The sequence below is a fragment of the Tamandua tetradactyla genome, chromosome 8, assembly GCF_023851605.1.
Source record: "Tamandua tetradactyla isolate mTamTet1 chromosome 8, mTamTet1.pri, whole genome shotgun sequence".
NCBI classification, from domain to species: Eukaryota; Metazoa; Chordata; class Mammalia; order Pilosa; family Myrmecophagidae; genus Tamandua; species Tamandua tetradactyla.
In genome coordinates, this window is record NC_135334.1 from 74,348,476 (window position 1) to 74,371,071 (window position 22,596).

Here is a 22,596-nt window from a genome sequence, read left to right on the forward strand (position 1 = left end):
GCTAAGAAATTTCAAATAGAATTGAAAGATCATTCTGGAAGTTACTCTTTTGCAAGTTTCAGCCAAATACTATAAATTACCGTGGTATGCCAAGCCCTAATTGACAGTATTCTTGAAAACCTTAGAGAGAATCCAGAGCTCTATTTAAGACCCTATGAAAGTTTTACTTAAGTTTATTTTTCAGACACTTAAAACCTCCAGATTTTTCCTATGCCAGATAAACCCTGAAACTTACAAGTACCAATCTCTCCCAGAATATCACGCAGTTACATTTCCCTACCCCATCATGGTGACATCCCTTTACAACATAAAAAAGTTGGAATAATCATTGCTCAAATATCCCTGAAGATTGAGAGAATGACCAAATGACAGGGAGGAGCTGTAAAAGGGAAGTTAAGATTTAACAAATGATCATGACTACTAAATCATTATATAGGTATTTCTTTCTAGTTTCTGGTAAATGAGAACAGCCAGAAGGAAATACCTGAAATTATGAAACTGTAACCTGTACTATACTTTGAAATTTCTCTATAACTACTCGTTAAGCTATACTTTGAAATTTATTACTTTTCTGTACATATATTTCACTATTTAAAAATGTTAAAAAAAAAAAAAAATGAGGGTAGGATTAAGACATTCCCAGGCAAATAAAAGCTGAGGAACTTCATTAGCACTAGACCAGCCCTACAAGAAATGCTAGAGGGAGTTCTGCAGGTTACAAGGAAAAGACACTTAAAAAAGTAAAAAACTAAAGAATTATAAAAAAAAAAAAAGGAAAAAGACATTAGACAATTGCCTGAAGCCATATGAAGAAATAAAGATCTCCAACAGAGATAATGACATGGGTAAATATAAATGCCAATACTATTGTATTTTTTATTTGTAACTCTACTTTTTACCTCATACAGTATCTAAAAGACAAGTGGAAAAAATATATAATGATTTAAAAAAGAAAGACATCCAGGTAGGGGACTTTGCCACTTACCTATTCCAAAGGGGGAAAACAGTTTGGGATGTGGGGATTTGAAAAGATACTGTATTTGGTAATAGAGATAATGAAAGTTTCTCCTTGGAGATCATTAAAAATAGGATAAATATTTTTCAGACATAAACTTATTCCTCCTCTAACATCCCTGAAGGAGCTAAGGAGTAAGTAATATTAGATTCCCTAAAGAGATGATGAAAACCAAGCAAGGAAGAGATCAAAAAGCAAGTTTATCTTGGGTCAGGTTTCCAAATCAGACTTTCTGTCTTGTCTCAAGCCCTGCCTCCCAAGCATTCACTGAGTTTGTAGGAAAACCATGGAGAGGCTGGGGATGCTAGATGACGGAGACAGCATCTGCCATGGCATGGGATGGCAATGTCCAGGGACTGTGCCCTTGTCCCTTAGGCGACTCCAGATGTATCACCAGTGGGACCTGAGTCGAGAAGCCCCTGCTTTTTCCTTCTGCTGTAATGCTCCCACCCTGACCTGGAACCTTCCTCTGGTAACGTCAAGATTGAATAGCAAAAACTGCCCTTTATCCTGTATTACAAAACTACAGATTGCCCAGAGAGCTAGAGGGAATAAAAGCTACTTTCTAAATTTAGATGGCAATTTTACTCTTTTTTTTTTTTTTTTTTTATACATGGGCAGGCACCGGGAATCGAACACAGGTTCTCTGGCATGGCAGGCAAGCATTCTTGCCTGCTGAGCTAGATGGCAATTTTAGATGTGATGCAGGATGTCAACTATTCTCTCCAGTCCTGCTGACTGAGCAAGCGACGGGCAGTCTCCACAGGGTCATCTTTCTGAAGAGTGAAGAGTGGATATTGCTCACATGACAAAGGATGGCACTGTCACGGTCTAGACCCCCTAGGTGGAAACTCAGGTCTTTATCACCAGTATCTAGAAATCAGGCATTATGACTGAATATAGGAAGGATCCAAAAAGACCTATTGTTTGGAGAATGGACAGTGAAAAATATGAGAAACATGGACAGAGTAAACCAATGATTTCTTCTCATGGAAATCTAAATTATCAATCTTATGAACATAGACCACCTTCCCCAATCATAAGAAGAAATCTTTAGAAAATTCATATACTTATTAGCCTCACTGAATATATTCACCAGGACGAGTGGAAGATAATAGAAGAGTTCAGTACATGCCCAAATATTCAGAAAGTATACCCTACAAAGAGCATGAGAGGAATTGTTATCTCCAGAAAATGCAAGCAAGATATATTCCTGATGACTACAGAGTTAGAAGAAGTGGAAAAGGAGAGAAACCACCTCAGAAGTCAATAGCAGATTCTTTCAGATTTCAAGGAAAGTGGAATGAAGATGAGTTGAGGTACCAGAGGATTCATGAAGAAAACTATTCTCATCACCTAGAAGAGGCTTTGAAGACTTTGACACAAGGAGCTCTTTTTAGAAGAGCTACAGGAAAACATTAAATCTGGGTAATTTGGTATAAAGCCTTGAGTGAAAAAAATCGATTTACTTTATGGTTGAAGCAACCACCTTGAAAAGCTTTTGTCTACAAAGATAAAAAGCAATATAATTTAGTTATGGTCTATTGGTAGTAGTGAAATATTTATTTTTATAGTAAATTATGTTGATGGCTAGAATATAGAAAAGAGATGGTATTTTCCTCTTTAACTACATTGTGCCTCTATGAATTGGCTTGAGGGATTACCAGTTAACTTGCCACTGCGTTCTGCGCTTAAAGCCATGCTGTCCAACATTCTATACATATAGATTCTCACTTTCTTCTCTCTAGTACAAGTGTAAACTGCTTTATATCAACACAGGTATCCCTGAGGATCGTGATTTCAGAAAATATGGACATAAATCAAAAAAACCTAAAGACAAGGAGAGGTGTGAAAACTGAGAGCATGCCAGGAACCCAAAGTGGAAGCCCAAGCATTCTCTTCCACCTTACCAAGGAAAGAATGATCAGAGGAACTTTGGACCCGACTATTACTGATAATGCTGAAAAAGAACACTAGGAAACCAATTCAAAAAATAAGATATCCTACAACTATCGCCACAGACATCATAAGCCCTCAGATAGGAACCTGAACTTTTCTGATCAAAGAATTCAGAAGTACTCTAAAGGAGATAGCAAATACCGTGCTCAGAAAGGCCCTGTAAATAGAGAATTGGATTGTTTTAATGTTGGAAGAGGGAGACAGACTGAAGATGGAATAGTCAAAGAACCCTTTAAACAATCTAAAAAAGACTGCATTATCTTTACTCATTCAAATAAAAATTATGCTGCTTTGAAAAAAAAATTTACGGTGTTATGTTATTGCTATTACTATACAGAACAGTATCTGACATTTAGCTATAGGCAAAAAGTTGGATCTCTTACTCCAAATGACAGTTAATTTAGACTAAGTGTCTTTTTTCTTATAACCTTAAGGCTAGACTTGAGCTCTGAAGTTACAAAATGAAGTTTAATACTTTTCACAGTGCAACCAGTGGGGTTGGTATACCAATTCAAAATCAGTCTCAAGTGTGGCAACATACCATGCTGCTCCAGATTCTAGAATCTAGGACAGCAATTCTTAACTAGGAGTGATTTTGTTTCCCAGGGACATCTGACAATGTCTGGAGACAGCTCTGGTTGTCACAAAACTGGGGAGGGTGCTACCAAATTCTAGTAGGTAGAGGCCAGGGCCTCTAAATATCATACAGTGCACAGGGAAGACACTCATAAAAACAAAGAAGTATCCAGCTCAAAATATCAACAGTTCTGTTGATGAGAAACCCTGAGCTAGAACACAGCTAATGGATTTTCCATTTGATGGTCACAGATACCTATGAGGCTAGGCTGCCAACCTACTATACACTAGTAATGAACAGAAACTTCATTCACTTTAGGAGAAAACAGAGCCTTATCAATTAATTCCATTTCTTGGCACAGCATAAGAAATATTTTTTTGAGAGCTGTGATGCCTAATCTCAAACAATTCATGATTCTACCACTCAATATCAATCCCACTGCCTCTCTCCTATACAACTTTCACTGGGAATTTGTTTTTTGTGTGTGATTCCTCATTACTTTCCAACATAGACATTCTTATGTGTTTAATACACTTTTTTTTTGTTCGTACCTCTTTGCAATTTGTTTTGTTTTTCCATGTGTGTATTTTTAATTTATTGGCATTGTGTTATATATCTTTCTGTTTCTTATTTTTTTCTCACTCAGTGCTATGCTTTTAAGATCCACTCAATTCAAGTTACTGTGGGCACACCTACTGTATTGTATTATTGCTTTTAACTCTAACATAGTATTATGATTTACATCCACCAAATTCTACCTATTATTCTCTCAGAGACAGACTGCCTCCAACTTCTCACTGCCACAATTAACACTGCAATGAACACCCTCTTACAAAAGTTCCTTTAAAATACGTTATAGGGTATGTCTATATTCTGTCTGAGTAGTGTCACACTGTTCTCCAGAATGGCTGCAACACTCTTTGCTCCCTCAAAGAGTGCCCAAAAGTTCCTATAGCTTCTGATCTCTGCCAACACTTAGCATTATCTAGCTTTCTATGTTTTGCAAATCTTGCAGATGTAAAGTAAACTCTCATTGCTGTTTAAATGTACAGTTCTCTGATTACTAATGACTTTGAGCATGTCTTCTCATACCTGATGGCCTACTGGATTTCTTCTGTAAAATATTCATATCCTTTGCCCATTTTTCATTGCAGTTGCTGTCTTTTACTTGTTGATTTGTAGGAGTTCCTTTGTATACTCTAGTATAATCTACTGTCAATTTTAGACATCACTAATCTCTTTTCCCATTGTGTTATCAATTAATTTTGCCTATACTATCATTTATGGAACAATAATCCTTAATTTTATTGTAATCAAACTCATCACATCTTTTCTCTACTTGCCTATTAACTTCATAATGTTACCTCTCATAACTAGTGTTTTTATTTTATCTTGAATCCCCCCTTATAAAATGTTATATGAGTCTAATTTAAAGTTTTCTCCATATGGTGAGCCAGTTTTCTCAACACAATCTATTTAACAGAGAATATTTTCTTCCTTGATTGGTGATTATAACTTTATTATATATAAGCTTTCCATCATATACAGATTTATCACTGACATCTTCATTTTGTTCCTTTGGTTGGTCTATTTGTATCATGGTATATCAACATCTAGCAATCTGAGCCCCTGTCTTATAGGTTTCTTTCATTCTTGCCTTTATTTTTGGACCTCAGAGGCACAGAAAAAATGAAGTAATCAGAATTCTTGGTTGTTGAACACTCTCATCAATGGTCCATACATAGACCTCTTTTAATTATGTTTTAATAAGAAGACAAGTATTTATGGTAAATTCAGGTGCCAACTTGGCCAAATGGTAGTGCCTAGTTCTGTTGCCGTGGATTTGAATCATTAGCTGGGAAACTCATCTATGACTGATTACATACATATGCAGTCTCTAAGGGGCGTGCCTTCCACAATGAGCAATGCTTAATTTCATTCATGGGAAGCTTAAAAGAGAGAACTCAGTGCAGCACAGCCCAAGCAGCTAAGCATATCTCTCTCAGCACTTACAGCTCAGCCCAGACCTTTGAAGATGCAGGAAGGAATCAACCTGGGAAAAGCTGTTGGAACCCAGAAGTTTGGAGAGGCCAGCAGAGATCGCCCTATGCGTTCCTGTGTAAGAGAGAACCTCAAATGAAAGTTAGATACCTTTCCTCTGAAGAACTATATCTTTTTAACTAAATAAATCCTCTTTTATTAAAAGGCAATCCATCTCTGGTGTGTTGCATTCTGGCAGCTTTGGCAGACTAGAACAGTACTGAACCTACCAATCAACCAGCAAGAAAATTTAAAATTACTTCTATTCAGCTATGTGTTCCTCCTTATCCTTTCCTCTAGTCTCCCTCCCATTCAAGGTCAGCACTACCCTGAATATTGATTTCTTTTTCTGAATATTGATTTTATAATTCTCATGCTTTTAAAAATACAGTCTTACCACACACACACACACATATAGTTAAGACATATTGTTTAGTTTTAGTTATTTTTAACCATACAAATGGTATCAAGTTCTATACAGTCATCTTGGTCTTACTCTTTTCACTCAATATTACATTGCTAAGATACATCTGAACTGTTATTTGTAGCTGTCATTGTTAATTATTTTTATGTTATTGTTATATGTTTATATGTCATATTTCTTATCTTAAACGTTATGTAATACTGCACTAGGTAAATATAACACCTAAATTATCTATTCTATTCACCTATATATAGGTACTAAATCACATACAGGCTTTTGCTATTATAAATTAGGGCTGCTATGAAAACTCTAATATTATGACTTCTAGGATACATGTGAAAAATTTTCTCTTGGTACATATCTAGAAGTTAAAATCCTGACTCATAGAGATTTTGAATATTCAACTTTATATGATAATGTTAAGGTGTTTCTCAAAATGGTTTCTCCATGAAGGAGGCAGCATTAATTGAACACAACATCAGCACAAGGCTATAAAGGATGCAAGAATATCTGTTGAATGAACAAATAAATATACAACACAGAGGAGTAGAGTAAGCACGGGAATAAGATGAACTAGATGTGAATCCTGACTCTTCCAATCATTGGTTGAGTACAGCTCAGTTAATTTCTTTGAACCTTGTTTTCTACATTCATACAAGGGCAAATAAATATACTACCTACACCTCAGCAAAATGCCTGGCACATTATAAGGCACTCAGTAAATAGCAGCTGGATTAGCTCTGCTGTTTTGTATCTATTATGTGCCCCAGAAAAGCCTATGTTTTTTTTATTATACATACCATATAATCATCCAAAGTGTACAATCAGTGGTTCACAGTTACATCATATATAGCCCTGCATTCATCATCACAATCAATTTTTAAACATTTTCATTACTCCATAAAAAATAAGAATAAAAATAAGCATAAAAGTAAAAAAGAAAACCCAAAACATCCCATTCCTCCTATAACCCCCCATTGTTTATTTATTTTTTGTCTTTTTCCTTTCTTACTCATCTGTTCATACACTGGATAAAGGGAGTGTCAGTCACAAGGTTTACACAGTCACACAGTCATACCTTAAAAGCTCTATAGTTACACAATCACCTGCAAGAATCACGGTTATTGGGGAGGGGGGGAAAGGGGAGGCACAGGCTCAGGTGTGGTGGACACAGTTAAGTGCAGGCAGGCTAACTTCTTATCTACCTGGGTTTTCATTTTTTCTGCTAATATTCTTTTTTCTTTTTCTTTTCCCCTTTTTTAAAAGAACATGTTTTCAATGTGGAGCTGTGTTCCAGTAGCCATGTTTCTTGAAGATGACCGTATAATGATATAGCTTTCACAATGTGACTGTGTGATTGTGAAAACCTTGTGCCTGTTGCTCCTTTTATCTACCTTATCAACAGACGAGTAAAACATATGGATTAAAAATAAACAATAAGGGGAACAAATGTTAAAATAAATTTAGTAGATTGAAATTCTAGTGATCAATGAAAGGGAGGGGTAAGGGATATGGTATGTATGAATTTTTTTCTGTTTTCTCTTTATTTATTTTCCTGAATTGATGCAAATGTTCTAAGAAATGATCATGATAATGAATATACAACTATGTGATGAAAAAAAAATTTACAAGCCATACTAAGAAACAGGAAGACAGAGCTCAGTCAAGGGAACAAAATTTGAAACTAGTCAAAGAAGCTCAAATAAATCTCCTAAATCAATTCAAGGTTATGATGGAAAATATGGATATAGAACTAAAGGATATTAGGTAGATATATGAACATAAAGAATTGAAAATTTAAAAAGACACATAACAGAAATCACGGGGATGAAAGGTACAATAATGGAGATTTAAAATATACTAGAGGCAGGGCAGTGCAATGGTGGCTCAGTGGCAGAATTCTTGCCTGCCATGCCAGAGACCCAGGTTCAATTCCCAGAGTCTGCCATTGCCAAAAAAAAAAAAAATACACACATACACACACAGTGGAGGCATACAACAACAAATATGAGCAGGCAGAAGAATGAACTAGGGAACTGGTTCATACAGTCAGAAGAACAGATAGAGAAAACAGAAAAAATTCAACCATTTCTCAGGGTTTGAGCAAAAGCATGAAGCTCATAAATACAGGCATCAAGGGTGTCCCAGAAGGAGAAAAGAAGAGAAATGGGGCAGAATGAATATCTGAGGAAATTATGGCCAAAAATTTCTCAACTCTTAAAGACATAAATAAATATATATGTCAAAGTATCACAACTTACTCCAAATAGTATAAACCCTATTAGACCTACTCTGAGATACACATTAATCAGAATGTCAAACACCAAACGTAAATGGAAAATTCTGAAAGCAGCAAGAAAAAAGCGATTTGTCACATATAAGGGATCCTCAAAATAGGCAAAGTGTCAGCTGTTCATCAGAAAGCATGGAGAAAGCAGCAGTGTGATATACTTCAGGTGCTGAAAGAGAAAAACTGCCAGACAAAAATTCTTTATCCAGCAAAACTATCTGTTAAAAATGAGGGAGAGTTTGAAACAATCACAGATAAACAGAAACTGAGAAAGTTTACAACAAAAGAACTGCCCTACAAGAATTACCAAATGGAGTTCTGCAGGTTGAAAGGAAAAGAAAGGAGAGAGGGACTCGGAGTACTGTGAAAAAATGAAAATCTTCAGTAAAGGTAACTAAAAGGGCAAGTGCAAAATCCAATAGTACTAGTAGTCTCCCTATACAACTCTCCTCTTTAATTCCTGTGAATAAGGATACAATTGAACAAGAAAAGGGCATATTGGGTGGGCCACGGTGGCTCAGCAGGCAAGAATGCGTGCCTGCCATGCCAGAGGACCCGGGTTCAATTCCCGGTGCTGCCTGCCCACATCAAAAAAAATAAATAAATAAAGGCATATTTCCTGATAATGGATACCTAAATTATAAAGAGATAAGGTAGGACAAAAAGAATACAAAGAGGGGAAACAGGAATATGGGAACAGAGAATATATATGCTAATGAAGTGAAATTGGTATCTTTTCAAATTAGTAGGCTGTAGATGGAGGTTGTATAATAGAAACCCCACAGTAACCACAAAGAAAAATATTTTTAAAATATACAGAAACAGACAGTGAGAATTGAGGTCAGCCAAGGTCTAGTACTCTGTTCATATTTATTCTGCTAGATAGATCTGAAACCTTGGGGCAGAAGGTAAAAGGACATTTACTGATTTAGCTGGTATAACAGTGCATGGTTATATTAACTGAAACAGTATTTAAAATGCCTTTACTTGAACTAACCCTCTGATCTGAGTGTTTACAAGTTGGGAGGAGATAGTGAGTCATAAAAATATATGTATGTTTGTGAATGAGTTGGAAAAGCATTCTCACTTCAAAAATTTCCATCAGATACTAACAGGGATTCTGTAAACCTCTGAATTGCAGAGTCTGGACTCTGAAAAAAGGAAAATGCCCAAGTACAAGCTACAGGAACTCTTTTCCTCTTCTTCAAAATTCTTCATTTAAAAAATAAGAAAGAGGTACAAGTCATAATCATAATTTAGCAGGAGGGCTGAGCAGGATCGGTATTCAATATTGTCAAGGGAGCATCAGAAACAAGGAGAAAAATCCATCAGAACCAAAAGGGTGGTGTTAGTTTCAGCAATATGCCATGTATCAGGAAGAAACAGGGAAGAGTGACACCAAAAGATTCACAAATACAACACTCTGGGATTCACTGGGTGTCTTTCCCAGAGTACAGTTCAACCAGATCACCCCTCTCAAGGCTGACTTGAGGCAAATAAATGCCTCCACTCACATTCCTATCCCAGGCAGGCTGGTGGAGTCCCACTGTGGGGCCTCCCCGCTGACCATTCTACCCATATCAGCAGCTATGGACCACTGGCACTTAGACCACTTGATCTCAGCCAGTACTAATTTCCCATATAATCCAGGACAAGGCCAAGCTATAAGAAATGGAGTGTATCATTGACTATCATTGGAGGGGTCACTGCTGTGGTGATTTTCACCACTCTCTGCATCTTGGTGTTCCTCATTCAGTACATTTCATCACAAAGGTCCTCACCACACCAATGAAGCAAAGGGGACGGAGGGAGTAGAAACTGCAAATGCTGCCATTATGAACAACAACTTCAATTTCACAGAGACCACTGAAGAATGCAAAAAGGAGTAGCTTAACTATGGAGTGGAGGAAAGGGACAAAAGCCCCTGCTTTATACTTTTAAACACATCCTTAAATTTATAGGTATTATTTGTCTTATTTTGTGTATAGTTAGAGGTGTTCTAAAAATCCGTAATAACAGGGCAAGTTTTCCACATTTTTAAGAGCCCTTAGAATGTGGATATTTTTTCTTGAGAAAAGCTGATAAACATACATATGTCTTCTAACATTCTCTTCCTTTTATACATACTCAACTTAACGTCTTAATGTAGTCACTAGTTTGTATTCACATAATATTTCATTAGGTATCCTGTAAATCGGAAGAAGGAAGAAAGGAATGAAGAGAACCTATTATTTGTTAGGTTTCAAAAAGATTCAATCAATGCCAGTTCTTTAAGGGTTCCTGCCTGACACCAGTACTTGAAGGAAGAAAGCTAATGATACCTGTTGTATAACAATATAACAAAACTGGAGAGCAGCATTAAGAATGAAAAATAGGGCGGGCCACAGTGGCTCAGCAGGTAAGAATGCTTGCCTGCCATGCCCGAGGACCCGGGTTCGATTCCCGATGCCTGCCCATGTAAAAAAAAAAAACAATGAAAAATAGCTTCATACTGGAATTGCTGGCTTCATTTCTCAATGAATTCTAACTATAATGTTGTTCCATGTATGCAGTCTTTTTCTTTTTCATTATTTAGAGAATGCTTTATTAGTTTCTGTAATCAAACCCATGTAGATAATAAGACCTTACATATTTAATACAGTGCATTACCCCTGTGCAAATGGAAAAAAATTAAGTTTAACATTTCTAGACTAATATATATAATATGTAGTCTTAGACCTATTCAATATTTGTACCTTTCAGCTGTGATACTGTGGTCACCAGTTATCATAAAAGATTTCTCCTCTGCTTTACCTGCAACATATTAGATTACATTGCTTCTATATGTAAACATTTAAGTAGGGAATTAGAGCCACATTTTATAAATTGTTTGCTTCTGATTTTTTAGTTACCACAAAAGTATGGACGCTTTCTAGTAAACATGCATACATTAGGTTGCACTTCTTATTTCGCTTTAAATCTCTAGCTTTTAATCCCCTTGCGACAAAATCCAAGAAAACAGTGTCCTCTGAACGGACACATCATAATAAAGCTAAGTTATTATTGTGTTATATATATATATATATATATATATACACACACACACACACACACACACACACACACACACACATACACAGAGAGAAAGAAATGAGAAAGAGATTAGTGAGATATATCAGAAAATATCAACTATTCAGAAAATGAGGCTGCAATAAAGGAAAAGAGAGACTAAAAACAAACAAATAAGATATGTAAAGAGCAAAGGACGAAGTGGCTGAAATAAGTACAGCCTTTACTGAATATAAATGGAACAAACTCCACTATCAAAAGACGCATATTGACAGAATGGATTTAAAATATGATTCATTCATATGCTGTTTACAAAAGACTCATTATAGACCAAAAAGAGACAAAAGCGTTGAAAGTAAAAGGATGGAAAATGTTATTCCATGCAAGAAGTAACCCAAACCACCTCCCACCCTACCCCTCAAAAAACTCTCAGGTAGCTATACTAGTATCAGAGAAAATAGACTTTAAATGCAAAAAAATTTGTAAGAGATAAAGAAGGACACGATATATTAATACAACAGGCAATTCATCAGAAGAAATAATAATAATAAATATTTATGCTCCTAATCAAGGTGCCCCAAAGCACAGGAGGCAAACACTGGCAAAAATGAAGACAGCAATAGGTGACTTTACCGTTAATAGTGGGAGATTTCAACACACCACTTTCTCCAATTGATAGAACATCAAAACAGAGGATCAATAAAGAAAAAGAGAACCTAAATTATAAGATAAAGAATTAGAACTAATAGACATATACAGAGCACTGTACCCCAAAACAGCAAGATATACATTCTTCCCAAGCACTCATGAAACATTCTCCAGGATAGATCATATGCTGGGTCACAAAACAGGTCTCAACAAATTTAAAAAGACTGAAAGTATACAAAGTACGTCTCTGATCATAATGGAATGAAGCTGGGAATCATTAACAAACAAAGAATTGGAAAATACAAAAAAGATATGGATGTTATACAACATACTCTTAAACAATCAGTGGGTCAAAGAAGAAATTACAAGAGTAATAAAAAAAATCTCAAGATAAATGAAAACAAGAACACAACACATCAAAGCTTATGGGATGCAGCGAAGGCAGTGCTGTGAAGGATATCTATAGTCGTAAACACCTACATTAAAAAGCAAGAAAGAGCTAAAACCAACAACATAACTGAATAACGGAAGAAACTGGAGAAAGAATAGCAAACCAATCCCAAAGCAAGCCAAAGGAAAGAAGATTAGAGCAGAAAATAATGAAATGGAGAATAAAAAACAATAGCAAGAACTGATAAAACCAAAAGGTGGTTCTTTCAGAATATCAATAAAATCCTTAGCTAGAACAAATCCTTAGCTAGACTCACAAAGAGAGAAGTTGAAATAAAATAAAAAACAGAGAACCCCAAAGAAATAAAAAAGATCCTAAGAGGTTACTATGAACAACTGTACACCAACAAACTACACAACTTACATGAAACGGTCAACTTCCTAGAAAGCCAAGAAGAATTTACACCAACTCAAGAAAAAAAGACCTCAACAAACAAATCACAAGTAAAGAGATTGAATCAAAAATCTACCTACAAAGCAGGGGTAAAGAAGACATTGCCTGTATTCTGGAACTTCACCTACTCTTTGAGACCAAAGGGAGAAAGTTTTATCATGTCCAAAACCTAAATTTTCTGTAGCACATAATCTAACAACTTGTCTGGATAGATCATTTAAACAATCCATACTCAGGGAGCGCAGAATAAGAATGAGAGCCTTTAATCCTGTATACCTTAATGTAATGCTTGGATACATCTCAGAGTATATTAAGCAGATAATCAAAAAGTATTGGCAAAGTCCCTTGAGGGAATGGGAGAAAATTTATAGAACTATTAAACTTTACCACCAGGGAAACCCTGGATACCGTGCATCCAGGGACACCCAAATCAATAGACCACGCCCTTGATTTTGAGGCTTGCTCTTGTGAAGTTTACGTACGTAGTGGAGAAGCTTAGCCTACCTATAGGTATGTCCAAGAGTCATCTCTGGAAGATCTCTTTTGTTGCTCAGATGTGGCCTTTCTCTTTCTAAGCCCAATTCTGCAAGTGAAACCACTGCCCTCCCCACTACATGGGACATTCCATCCAGGGATGAACGTCTCCCTGACAGTTCAGGAGATGACTCCCAGGAATGAGCCTGGCCCTGGCACAGTGGGATCAATAATGCCATCCTGACCAAAACGGGGAAAAGAAATGTAACAAATATGGTATCAGTGGCTGAGAGAGTTCAAATTGAGTAGAGAGGCTACACTGGAGGTCATTCTTATGCATGCTTCAGTTAGACATTGCTACCTATCATAACTTGCCAAACCCCAACCAAAACCATGCCAATAAAGAATACCTACGGCATTATATAAGATTCTACAAAGGTTTCATGCACTAGGATAACTTTCTAGAAACCATCAACCGCCAAATGAGTCCCAAGATCAGATAAGTCCTGAAATGCAGAGGGGCCAGCCCTTCCAGAACATCTAGTTCCAATCCCCTATCTTATATTATTGGCAGCTCCTTCCAACATGAAAAGGTTAGAATGGGCATAGCCCAAATACCCCTAAAGAGTGGGAGAATGATCAAATGTGATGGTGAAGTTATAAAGAGAAGGTCAGGTTTAACAAATGAGTATGAGTGCTGAATCATTATATTGATATTTCTTTTAGCCTCCAGTATCTTAGAGCAGCTAGAAATAAAAAGCTAAAATTGTGGAATTGTAATCCATACCAAACTCTGAAATCTGTTCTACAACTAATTGTTGCAATATACTTTGAAATTTATTGCTTTTATGTATCTATGTTATTTAAAGAGAAGGAGAAGTAAAACAAAGACGATAGGATTTAACAAATGAGTATGACTACTCAATCATTATATTGATATTTCTGTTGATCTTCAGTGTCTTGGAGAAGCTAGAAGAAAAAACGAAAACTTGTGGAACTACAACCCATATTAAACTTTAAAATCTGTTTCTATAACTATTTGTTAAAATGTACTTGGAAATTTATTGCTTTTTTTGTGTATGTTATATTTCGCAATAAAAAAAAGTAAAAAAAAAATCTACCAGCAAAGAATGAAAATACTAGCAATCAATAAGAGGGAGGGGTAAGGGGTATGGTATGTATGAGTTTTTTCTTTTCTCTTTTTATTTCTTTTTCTGAATTGATGCGAATGTTCCAAGAAATGATCATGATGATGAATATAAAACTATGTGATAATATTATGAGTTACTGATCATATACCAAGAATGAAATAATCATATGGTGAGAATGTTTGTGTTTGCATGTTATTATGTTTTAAATAAATAAATAAAAAATAAAAAACCAAAAAAAAAAACAACTACCAGCAAAGAAAAGCCCAGGACCAGATGGCTATACAGGAAAATTTAATCAAGCATTGCAAAAACAATTAATACCATTCCTGCTTAAACTCTTCCAAATAGTCAGAGGAGGGAACACTACTGAATTCATTCTATGAAGCCAACATCACCAGGCTCAAAAACAAGCCAGGCCAAAGACACAAATGGACATTTGCACACCAATGTTTATAGCAGCATCATTTACAATTGCCAAGAGATGGAAACAGCCCAAATGTCCATCAACAGACGAGTGGTTAAACAAGCTGTGGTATATACATACGATAGACTATTATGCAACTGTAAGACAGAATAAAGTTATGAAGTATGTAACAACATGGATGAACCTTAAAGACATTATGCTGAGTAAGATTAGCCAGAAAACAAAAGGACAAATACTGTATGGTCTCACTGATATGAATTAATATAATGAATGAACTTGGATAATTTCAGTTAAGAACAGAGGTCATCAGGAGATAGAAATAGGGTAGATATTGGGTAACTGGAAATGAAGGGATACAGATTGTGCAATGGGACTGATTGTAAAAATTCAGAAATGGATGGCACAATACTACCCAACTGTAATACAATTATGTCAAAACACTAAATGAAGCTGAATTTGAGAATGATAGAGGGAGGAGGCCTGGGGGCACAAATGAAATCAGGAGGAAAGACAGATGATAAAGACTGAAATGGTATAATCCAGGAATGCCTAGAGTGTATAATGATAGTGACTAAATGTACAAATTTAAAAATATTTTGCATGAGGAAGAACAAAGGACTGTCAATACTGTCAGGTGTTGAAAATACATGGTAATTAATATTTTAAAACTTTAACGCATGTGGGAGACTAAAGCAAAAAATGTTTATTTGGTACAAAATTTATATTTTGACTAGTACATTTCCTAATACAACTTACGTGGACAGCTTAATTGAACACCATAAGTACATGGAACCTTGAATAGGGCATGAGATTTTGTAGGTTCATCCAGAGTGATGCCTTGATAAATCCCAGGATTTGAATAGTGAATAAAACAGTATTTGCAAAGTCCCCTTAGGGGAATGGTGAGAAAAGGGGAAAATTCAACGTTCCCAAGTGGAGAATTCTTGATATTCTCACAAGCAGTGGGGACAACCAAAGGAATAGGCTGAGCCCCCAATCTCTGGGTTTGTTCATATGAACTTAACCCCGCAAAGTACAGGCTAAGCCTACTTAAAATTAGGCCTAAGAGTCACCCAAAAGAGAACCTCTTTTGTTGCTCAGATGTGGCTTCTCTCTCTCAGCCAACACAAGTAAGCTCACTGCCCTCTCTATCTCTATGTAGGATATGACTCCCAGGGGTGTGGACCTTCCTGGCAATGTGGGACAGAAATCCTAGATGAGCTGGGCCTCAGCACCAAGGGATTGAGAAAACCTTGACTGAAAGGGGAACAAGAGAAATGAGACAAAATAAAGTGTCAATGGCTGAGAGATTCCAGAGCCAAGAGGTTAGCCTGGAGGTTATTCTTATGCATTAAATAGATAACACCTTTGTAGTTAAGGCATAACAAAGAGGCTGGAGGGAATTGCCTGAAAATGTAGAGCTGTGTTTCAGTAGCCATGTTTCTTGATGATGACTGTATAATGATACAGCTTTCGCAGCGTGACTGTGTGAATGTGAAAACCTTGTGTCTGATGCTTCTTTCATCTACCTTATGGACAGATGAGTAAAACATATGAATTAAAAATAAGTAGATGATGGGAGGAGAAAATGTTAAAATAAATTTAGTAGATTGAAATGCTGGTGATCAATGAAAGGGAGGGTAAGGGATATGGTATGTATGAATTTTTTTGTTTTCTTTTTATTTCTTTTTCTGAATTGATGCAAATGTTCTAAGAGATGATCATGATGATGAATATACAATTATGTGATGAAATAAACAAAGAATGTTCATATGTATATGTTGATTGGTTTTATTAATAAAAATAAAAAAAAAAATAAGCCAGGCCCAAAAGACAGGAAAAAGCCTTTTCTATCAAGCATCTCACAATTTCAGCCTCTACATACTGGTCAATTATATCACTATTTCTACCTTTCTGGCATTCACAATAGCAGTACCCTACTCTTCTGATACCAAAATCTGTTTTAGTTTCCTAGGCTGCTCAAAACAGACAACATGAAATGTGTTGGCTTTAAGAATGGGAATTTATTAGCTTTTACAAGCTTACAGCTTTGAGGCTGAGAAAAATGTTCAAATCATGGTAATCTTTCTTCCTGAAGACCAGCTGTCAATGATCTTTGGCTCCTCTGCCACATGGCAAGGCCTGTGCTGGGGTCTGCTGGCCTTTCCCTTCTCTACTGGATTTCGTGGAGTTCAGCTCTTTTTTCCATGGCTTTCTCTCTCTTTTTCTGAATTACAGTCTCTTATAAAGGACACCAATAAAAGGATTAATATCCATCCTGGACCACGCATAAACTGAAGTAATGTCATCAAAAGCTACTATATACAATAGGTTTAAACCCACAGGAATGGATTATTGCCTTTAAGAACATAACTTACTGGGGTACATACATAGTTTCAAACTACCATAGTATATGATCCAGCAATTCCACTCCTAGTATAGAGCCAAAAGAATTGAAAGCAGGTGTTCAAAGATATAGCAGCACTATTTACAACAGTCAAAAAGTGGAAATAACTGATTAATGTATAAACAAAAACAGTATATCTTTATAACAGAATATTATTCAGCCATAAAAAGGAAAGAGGTACACCTATATACACAACGTGGGTAAACCTTGAAAACATTATGTTAAATGAAAGAAGCCAACACAAAAGGCCACATGTTATATGATTCCTTTTATGAATATCTAAAAAAGGCAAATCTACAGAGACAAAAAGTAGACTAGTAGTTGTCAGGGGCTGGGAAAAGAAGAAAATGGGGAATGCCAGCTAACAGGTACAGGGCTTCTTTTTGAGGCATCCCAATTAGCTGGGATGGTTACACAACATTTTAAATGTACTAATAGTTACTGAATTGCATGCTTAAAAATGGTTAAAATGGTGAATTTCATGTTATGTGAGTTTTACCTCAATAAAATGAAATTCTAATCCATGTCCATATAAATTAGTATGTGGAAATCCATTTTTCTTTTTTGGGGGAGGGTATATGATCCAGGAATCGAGCCCGGGTCTCCTGCATGGAAGACAAGCATTCTACCACGGAACCACCCATGTACCCTGGAAACCCATTTTTATATTCTTGGCTCTCTCTTAGAAGTGGGAACAATAGCAGTCACTAATATTAGCTTTATAGTTTACAACCCATAACTAGATATTCTCACCCCATATTAGAATTTAGAAAAACTGAGATGTACAATCACATAGCTAGGTAAGAGGATTGCAGGAAAGGTGTCAGGACCAGCATTCTCTGGTCCAGAGGGTTAGCACCATAGGGATTGGTTTGATCCCACTAGATAATACTGCCTCCAAAGCAAAACAGCTCCAACTTCTGAAAAGCTTGAAAAAGGATTGGAGATAATGTGTACAGGCCTTGGCAATTTCTCTTCTTTCAAAATGAGTTAACTGAAGCAGTAAAAACATTCGCAGTACACAAGTAAACAGAGATCCTAACAAAACCAGTATATACCATTACTATATAACAACAGCATAAAGTAGGACATTACAGATTTACTTTTCCTATTTTTTAAAGACATGGGTTTAAGGTTCTCAATGAAAGAGGCTATAGTGTTAACATTTCCCCTCACCAATGATGTATAGCATAATGTTTACAGCATATGGCAGTAACGAGACGACTGTGTATGCTCCTGTACAACTAAGCAGGGTCCACACATGAAATTGAAAACCTAGATGGCTGAGCCTGCTTCATAATGCATTCCATACACTGTAACTAGAAATGTAGGCAGTACATACACTGTGACTAGGAAGTACAGATATACCCTACTTGTAGTTCATGCCAGCATTTGAGGTGACTGTAGGCCAGTGTTCTTTGAAACTTATGCCCAGGCTCAAGAGCAAGGACTATCCCTCACTTCCTCTTACTGTCCAAATTACCCTCTTGGTTCCCTTGATAGAAAGTCCTTTACAGAAACAACATATGGTACAATGGAAAATATGAAATATGAACCTGGGTTCATATCCTGACTCTACATATTACTACCCTCCTCATGCTTCAATGCTCTAGGCCTCAATTTCTTTATCTAATATCCTACTTACTTCATAAGGCTGTTGAAAGAAAGAAATGAGACAATGCAGCAGCTGCCATCCCATGGGATACAGACCCCGGTACCATACTACGAAAGGTTTGAAAAAGCACACCCTAGAGAAACAGGGTCATTTAAGGATTAAGTCTGAAAGTCCTGGAGCAAAACTGTCTGGATTCAAATATTGGTTTTATACTTGAGCAAGTAATTTAACCTTTCTATGTCTCAGTTTCTCATCCATAAATGGAAAAGAGTACCTACCTTATCTGGTTATTGTGAGGATTAATTGAGTTTATACATGTAATCAGAATAGTGCCCAGACCACAGTAAGCACTCAATAAATGTTAGTTATTGTTACTGTTATACATGCTTATTTATTCTTTCAAAGTATAACTATCATTATGTGGGTGTATGCCAAGTTTATGTGAAAAAGAGCACTGTAAGACTGGTGTTTTGGTAGCACTGATCCTGATCCACAATGAATAGAGGGCCTAAGGGTAAGATTGAGGAATGGAAAAGAGAATTATGGTGTACACAGACAGTGGACTAATAAGCAGCCACAAAAAGGAATGAATTTGTGAGACATGCAACTAGGAGAATGAACCTTAATTGCTATACATTAAATGAAATGTCAGGGAAAAAAAAACCAAATATTATCATACCTCAATCATATGGACTAACTATAATATAAAAATTCGATGCACTGAAGTCAAGAGCATGGGTTATCAGGTTGGGGCTTATTGTAAAGGGTCCTAGATTGTAAGTTCTTACAGCAGTCATGTATATTCATGAGATGTAACTGTTAATCTTAAATTCTGAGATACTGAGCTGTTTGTATATAACATGATCTTTCCCAGAAACTTTGGGTAGTTAGGTGGCACCTGAAATTCAGAGTTAGAGCTCTGAAGCTATGAAAGTAAGCAGTACCCCATACAGGAACTGTTGAAAAAGTTGAAAAAGGGCTCAGACTTCAACTAGAGACATGAATGAGCTGATCTGGATATGACTAAGGTATACTAGAAGACTGGGTAAAGGATGATATCGTCCATATTTTAAAACCTAAACTTCTGTGTGAGACTAAAGGGAGAGATTTTTATTGGGTGTAAAATTTATATCTTGGGTAGTACATTTCCTAATGTAACTTTTATGGTCAATTTAGTTGAACACCATAAGTACATGGAATCTTGAATAGAGAGTGAGATTCTGTTGGTTTGTCCAGGTTAATGTGGTGCCCCAATAAAGCCCAGAATGATCTGGGCAATGAATAAAGAAGTATTTGCAAAGTCCTTGTCATGATCAGGTTTATGTCTCAACTTGGCCAGGTGGTGGTACCCATCTGTCTGGTTGGGCAAGTGCTAGCCTGTCTGTTACTATGAGGAAATTTCATAGAATTAAATTATGACCACATCGGCTGCATCCACACCTGATTGCATTCATAATCAGCCAAGAAGAGTGTCTTCTGCAATGAGTGATGTTTAATCTAATCACTGGGAGGCTTTTAAGGAGAATTCAGAAGAGAGAGTCTCTCACTTCCTGGTTCGGCTGGCAAGCCTCTCCTGTGGAGTTCATCCAGACCCTTCATCAGAGTCGTCAGCTTCACAGCCTGCCCTACGGATTTTGGACTCTACATTCCTCAAAAGTTACATGAGATTCTTTTATAAATTTTATATCTGTGGATATTTCCTGCTGATTCTGTTTCTCTAGAGAATCCTAGCTAATATCCCTTCCCCATTCAGAGAATTTCTAATACTCTCACAAGTAGTGGGGATAACCAAATGAAGAGGCTGAGACCTAGATCTTGGGATCTGCCCCTATGAAACTTATTCTGGCTGATAGGCTAAGCCTACTTAAAATTAGGCCTAAGAGTCACCCCAGAGAACCTCTTCTGTCACTCAGATGTGATCTCTCTCTCACTAAGCCAACTCAGCATGTGAACTCACTGCCTTTCCCACTATGTGGGACATGACTCCCAGGGGTGTAAATCTCCCTCACAATATGGGACAGAAAGCCTGGGATAAGCCAGGACTGGGCATCAAGAGATTGAGAAAGCCTTCTTGACCAAAAGAGGGAAGAGAGAAATGAGATAAAATGCAGTTTAAGTGGCTAGAAGGTTTTCTCATTTCCTTAATGCTGTGTCCCAGTTCATTCTAGGATTTCTGTCCCATGTTGCCAGGAAGGTTTACACCCCTGGGAGTTATATCCCAAACAGAGGGGGAGGCAGTGAGCTTGCTTGCAGTGTTGGCTGAGAGAGAAAGAGGCCACATCTGGGATAATTCTTAGGCCTAATTTTAAGTAGGCTTAGCTTACCCTTTGCAGGGATAAGTTTCATATGAACAAACCCCAAGATTGAGGGCTCGGCTTATTGCTTTGGTTGTCCCTACTGCTTGTGAAAATACTAGGAATTCTCCAAATGCGGAAGTTGAATTTTCCCCCTTTCTTGACATTCCCTCAAGGGGACTTCGCAAATATTTTTTTATTCACTGTTCAAATCACTCTGGGATTTATCAGGGCATCACTCTGAACAAACCTACAAAATCTCATGCCCTACTCAAGGCTCCATGTATTTATGGTGTCTAATTAAACTGTTCACTTAAGTTATATTAGGTAATGTACTAGTCAAAATATAAATTTTGTACCAAATAAACATTTTTTGCTTTAGTATTACACGTAAGTTAAAGTTTCAAAATATGAATTATCATCCTATTTTCAACACCCTGCAGTACTAACATTCCTTTGTTCTTCTATACATTTAGTCGCTATCATTGTACACTCTAGGCATTCCTACATTATACCATCTCAGTCTTTATCGTCTATCTTTCCTTCTGATTTCATTTGTGCCCCCAGCCTTCTTCCCTCTTTCATTCTCACATTCAGCTTCGTTCAGTGTACCAACATTATTGTATTACAGTTAGGTAGCATTGTGCTATCCATTTCTGAATATTTACAATCAGTCCTGTTGCACAATCTGTATTCCTCCAGTCTGGAGGTTATTCTTATGCATTATATAGATATCCCTTTTTAGTTTATGGCATATTGGAGAGGCTAGAGGGAAGTACCTGAAACTGTTGTGCTGTGTTCCAGCAACCTAGATTCTTGAAGATGACTGTATAAAGACATAATGTTTACAATGTGACTATGTATTTGTGAGAACCTTGTGTTTGATGCTCCTTATATCCAGAGTATGGACAGATGAGTAAAAAATATGGATAAAAAGAAATAAAAAAATAATAGGTGGGACAAAGGGAAAAATAAATTGGGTAGATGGAAACACTAGTGGTCAGTGACAGGGAGGGGTAAGGTGTATGGTATGTATTTTTTCTTTTTTCTTTTTCTGGAGTGATGCAAATGTTCTAAAAAGTGATCACGGTGATGACTACACAACTATGTGATGGTATTGCGAGCCACTGATTGTGTATCATGTATAGAAAGTATGTGTGTGAAGATTTCTCATTAAAAAAAAAAGGGCACTGTATATCTGCAAAGGCTAAAAACTTCTAAGATGATAGTTGTAAAAGAATCTACCTAGTATACTGTTTGCCATGTCCTCGACAAGATTAGCTAAATCTAAATTCCACCTATAAGATTCACTGGAGGTTTGATCTTCCCAGTCAAGTAATTATCACTACATTCATTTGAATAGCTCCTCATGAATCTTTGTCAATC

The 22,596-nt window shown here is 36.6% G+C and overlaps 1 protein-coding gene and 1 pseudogene across 8 annotated transcripts in view; one reads left to right on the plus strand and one right to left on the minus strand.

The window, feature by feature from the left end:
* Nucleotides 1-22,596, minus strand: part of RNF121 (ring finger protein 121) — a 142,262-nt gene that overhangs the window by 62,662 nt on the left and 57,004 nt on the right. The gene's annotated exons all lie outside the window — the stretch shown is intronic.
* Nucleotides 1,831-2,415, plus strand: LOC143643912 (BCLAF1 and THRAP3 family member 3 pseudogene; annotated as a pseudogene).